Source organism: Carlito syrichta, unplaced genomic scaffold (assembly GCF_000164805.1).
Source record: "Carlito syrichta isolate Samal-C Ts95f unplaced genomic scaffold, Tarsius_syrichta-2.0.1 Scaffold315456, whole genome shotgun sequence".
Taxonomy (NCBI): domain Eukaryota; kingdom Metazoa; phylum Chordata; class Mammalia; order Primates; family Tarsiidae; genus Carlito; species Carlito syrichta.
In genome coordinates this window covers 1-5,182 of record NW_007259552.1, presented here as the reverse complement: position 1 = coordinate 5,182, position 5,182 = coordinate 1, and the positions used below count along the sequence as shown (strand labels likewise).

The 5,182-nt window shown below is 45.0% G+C and overlaps 1 pseudogene; it reads right to left on the bottom strand.

Annotated features, from left to right (window-relative positions):
• Positions 1-5,005, bottom strand: part of LOC103275422 — a 33,261-nt pseudogene extending 28,256 nt beyond the window's left edge.
• Between the last annotated feature and the right edge of the window lie 177 nt (positions 5,006-5,182).

Sequence of the window (5,182 nt, the reverse complement as noted above, 5' to 3'; positions counted from 1 at the left end):
GGTGGCCAGAAGCAGCCACTGCACTCCAGTCTGGGCGACCGAGTGAGACTCCAACTCAAATAAATAAATAAATAAATAAATAAATAAATAAATAAATAAATAGGAGATAATTTCCCTAGGAGGTGAAAGGGAGAAAGGGAGAGGGGAGAAAGGGAGGGGTGTGCAGACGGGTGGGCACCCCCAAAAAGGAAAAGAGGCTCATTTCAGGAGAGGTTTAACATGCTAATGATGGGTGTTTTAGTGAGAGGACAGAGGAGATGGAGGGAAAGGAATCATAAATGGAGTACTATGATGTTTCGGAATTGAAAGACATGAGTGTTTCCTGCGAGAGGCTTTTCTCAAATGCCTGGTGATCCATGACGGGTCTTAAGAGTGAGCCACTAACAATTGGACTGAGAGCTTTGATAAAAGGGTTGAGCCTTGTGTGCTGGTTTGGATGACAACTAGGCAGGTGATTGGGCAAGATTAGCTATTTTGTTGCCATCTCTTTAAAGTTTGTACTTTGTAGCTGGTTATTTTTGGGCTGTCATTTTCTCCAGAGATTCCTTTAAACTGCTGCTGGGGGCGGTAGATGCTTGCTATGGCCAGCAGGGTGAGAGGGCTATGGAGTCCTGCTGTTAGTATGTGGACTTTGACTTAAGTACTTGTTTCCAGTAAGGAAGGGGACTTGCTCCTAGCCTCAGCTGAGTTTGGTATCTGAGTCTCGAGATTTGGAGATTTCTTTTCTCCACGGAGTACACTTGCTATCTTCTGTGGGGGCCAGAAGAGTATGGAGGTTGTGGGGGCGGGGAGTGTGGGTGTTCTCTCCAAAGAGGTCCCACATGTCTCAGGCTGTCAGCCCCACTCCCACACTTTCTCCTACCAGGCGACTCTATGCTCGTAATTTCTGAACCTTTCAGGGATTCTGCTGAGACAATCTGCCTACTTGTTGGCCCTTGCTTCTTCCGGATTTCTTAGCAGGACAGAGAAAGCCAAAACTTCAGATAGCTGTCATTTCTCTGTTTTTGACAGCTCTTTTCTACTGTCATATTAATTATTTCCTATCCTCTTTATCCTGTGAATTTATTACTTTTATGCTTTTAGTGAGGCTTCATGAAGAAATAGAGATGTATGACCCTAACTTTAAATAATTCATTCGGACATCTGAATGGTATGTATGCCATTCAAATGACCAATGACCCAGGGCTTCTCTTGCTGTTAGAGATCCAGTAATGCACAAAACAGACCAATGTTTCTTCTACCATGGAGCTTAAGCACTAGTAGTAGAGATAGATCAATTAAGACAAGAATAAATATAGAACATTAGACAGGACTTAAGGAGAACAATTCAAAAGGGACATGGGATAGGAAATATTGTGTGGAAAGTCATCATCTTTTTAGGTAGAGGACTCCATGGAAGGCCACGGGAAACTTCACTGAGAAGGAGGCAGTTGAGTAAAGACCTTAAAAGGTGAGGGAGCTGATCATGAGGATATTGGGGAAAGAACATTCCAGGCCAAGGGAGGGGCCAGTACAAAGACCCTAGGGGAGCAGTGTGTCCAGCGCATTTGAAGAACAGCAGGGAGGGCCGTTGTGTCTGGATCATGCTGCAAGGTCCAGCTTTTCTGCTGAATTAAGTGGCAGGGTTTTGAGTAGAGCCTGATATGCTAACTAACCTTGTTAATAACAGAGCCACTGAGGTTACTTTTTTTTTTTTGAGTCAGAGTCTTACTCTGTCGCCCAGGCTGGAGTGCAGGGGCACGCTCACAGCCTCAACCTGCTGGGCTCAGGTAATCCTTCCGCCTCAGCCTTCCAAGTAGCTGGAACTACAGGCACTCGCCACACCATCTGACTAATTTTTCAATTTATTGTAGAGACAAGGTCTCACCAAGTGCCCAGGCTGGTCTCAAACCCCTGGACTCAGACAATACTCTCGGTTCAGCCTCCCAAAGTGTTGGGATTACAGACTTGAGCCACCACACCTGGCTGAGGCTGCTTATTGAGAAGAGTTTACAGGGAGGTAAGGGCTGAGGCAGGGAGCCCAGTTAGGAGGCTGTTGCAGTATTCCAAAACCACGGGGAACAGTGAGTGTTTGGATTCTGGATTTACCAGTGAAGTGGGATGTGGGAAGTGAGGGAGAGAAATAACCAAGATATTTTAAGGCCCTGACTCCTGTGGGCTTCTGAAACTAGAGCATTTCGGTTGCGCTGTCAGTGGTGTCCAGGCTGTTTACTTTGCTAAAGAATAGCCCTAGAGGGCAACCCCTTTGGGTCCCCTCCCACCATGGGAGCTTTTCTGACCTTTCAATAAATCTTATTTTCAAAAAAAAAAAGAATAGCCCTAGAACTATTTTAGGTAATTTTGCTTTGCAAACCATAACCATAACTCTTCTTTTTTAAAGCTCTTCACAGAATAGGTAGTCTGGCAATGGATGAAGTTTTCCAGAAACGCTTCCAGGTAGAATGTTAACTCTGAATGTAATTCATGTCTTTGTTTTGGTTCACAGATCGGCAACTATCACTCGCAGGCCATATCTGGCCCGCCACCTCTTTTTATATGACTTGTGAGCTAAGAATGGTTTTTACATTTTTAAATTATTGAAGAAAATGAAGAAAGTAACATTTCATGATGTGCAAAGCATCTGAAATTCAGATGTCAGCAGCCACAGCTAAGGGTTTAGTGCACCGCGGCCACGTTTACTTGTTCAGGTGTTGTCTGTGGCTGCCACAGCAGAGCTGAGTAGTTGCTTAACATTTTCACTCACTGGCCCTTTGTGGAAAACCATTGCTGACCTCTGTGTTAGCTCATTGCCTCTTGAGGATGAGAACGCACAGCAGCCTCATTGATACCAGAGGGGCTTTAACATGTGAGTCTTGTTTCTTTTCCTTTCTGATGACTTTATGATTAGCCTGTCCCATATGGTCTACTTTGTAGTTCATTTCGACATTCCTCATACTTGCCTCGAGGGCAGATCCCAGGAGTTAGCATGTTCTCATCAAACTCTTCCTTCTGTTCCTGCTTACCTGTGGGAACAAAAATAGCCGCTGACATATATTGGCCTCACATTTGGCTTGAACTTGCACTTATAAAGTTTCTAAGACATGATAGAGTAGGTCAACCCTTCAGCACATTTCCTTGCCCCTTTTGCAGAAGCTGGCATTATGCAAAAAACTATTGTGATTGCTATCTTTTTTTTTTTTTTGAGTGAGATTCTCACTTTGTCACCCAGGTTGGAGTGCAGTGGCACACTCATGGCCATTGCAGCCTCAACCTGCTGGACTCAGGCAATCCTTCTGCCTCAGCCTTTCAAGTAGCTGAAACTACAGGTGCAAGCCACCGCACCTGGCTAATCTTTTGATATATTGTAGAGACGAGGTCTCACCATGTTACCCAGGCTGGTCTTGAACCCTGGGCTCAGGCAGTTCTCTTGCCTCTGCCTCCCAAAATGCTGGGATTACAGGCACGAATGTCTACTTTTCTTCCTTAAAATTTTATGGTTTCATTTTTTAATAATTAGATTTATGGAGTGTTGGAGTTCTTATCTTTATATGTACTCCTACCTGCTTTCTTTTCAGTTGATAGTTGGGAACCCAGGAGTATGTTAGATTAATCAGATGTTTTGTGTTTTAAGTTCTCCTGTGTCTTCATAGCTGGATCATAGTTGGGGGGAAGATTGCATTTTGTGCTCACCTTGGTTGCATAGGCTATTTGGCTTTTTTCCCTCTTCATGGTCCTGTGATCAGATATTGCTGGTGAATTCAAAGAGCTGTTGCAGGTACTGATGCCATATGTATTAAACCCATCTGAGTTAATGGAAAAGGAGATCAATGGCTCAAAAGTCATCTGTCAGGGACCGCTTGAGTACTTTAAGAGAAATACAGGTTTTAATTATTAAAATGTTTGATCTTTGGTAAAAGTGATCTAGGTTGTAAACCAATTTGAATTTCTTTTTTTTTTTCTGAGTTGGAGTCTCACTCGGTTGCCCAGACTGGAGTGCAGTGGCTGCTCCCGGCCACCGCAGCCTCGACCTGCTGGGCTCCGGTGATCCTTCCGCCTCAGTCTTCCAAGTAATTGGAACTACAGGCACATGACACCATGCCCAGATACTTTTTAAAACAATTTATTGTAGAGACGAGGTCTCGCCAAGTTGCCCAGGCAGGTCTCGAACCCGCGGGCTCAGGCAATCCACTCACCTCAGCCTCCCAAAGGCACGGGATTACAGGCTGAGCCCCCGAGGCCGGTTTGAATTTCAATCTTTTGAAACTTCGAAGAAAGTTTCCTGGGGGAGATGAAGAGAGGCCTTTTCAGAGACCTCAGTGTCCTTCCAGGAGTGGACCACTTGGTGGCAGTATCGGGCTAAGAACAAGTGGATGTTCTTTGTGCTCTCTTAGAGGAGTAATGACTGTGGCTGAAGGAAGACTGTTCCTTGAGGAAGATGGTGTGGCAGGAGGTGGCTAGGAAGTTGCCGTGAGGAGGAGGAGATGGCACCTAGAGGTGACACGTCTACCTCAAAGCAGATGACCACTCTGCCCAAGGTAGTGGCCAAGCCAGTGCATGGGAATTGGACGGGAGCCCTAGCCTTCAGAGGCGTCTGCTGCTTGAGAGCATTTTCAGTGAACTCAAAATGCTAACACGCACTCAGAGGTGTGTTGCATTTTTGCCAATTCCTGGTTGTTGATCTAGGTCTTTGGGAACATGCAGTTGTATGGTTACTGTTTCCAGAAATCAAAATATGAATAATAAATGACATCATCGTATCTCTTTATATTTTTTCATTATCGTATCTATTTATATTTTAAGGCATATACCAAATTTGACCAAGGAGAAGATCTGCCTCGGCCCAAGCCCGTGCTTCAGGTGAGTGGTTTTTCAACATCTAAATGTTATCCTTACTTCCTTGATAGACCCATATTCCATGAGCAGAGTACTTTAGGGAGAGAAAACGTGACCGCTCTCCCTTTTCAGCATGCTGTAGGCTGTGGATTTTTAGCACGTTGTACAGCAGTGTGGCTGCCTTCTGGTTTTCCTGTGTGTTTTCATGGGGGTGCAGTTAACACAGAATGGCCTCTGCTCCCTGGACCTGAACCTCCCACCAGCACTCCTTGGACAACACTTTTATTACAGCCAGTGAAGCGTACCTGCTCTGTTAGACCTGCCATTTCCTGTCATCTCTTTACTTTAGTAGAACGCGTTCTGACGGATC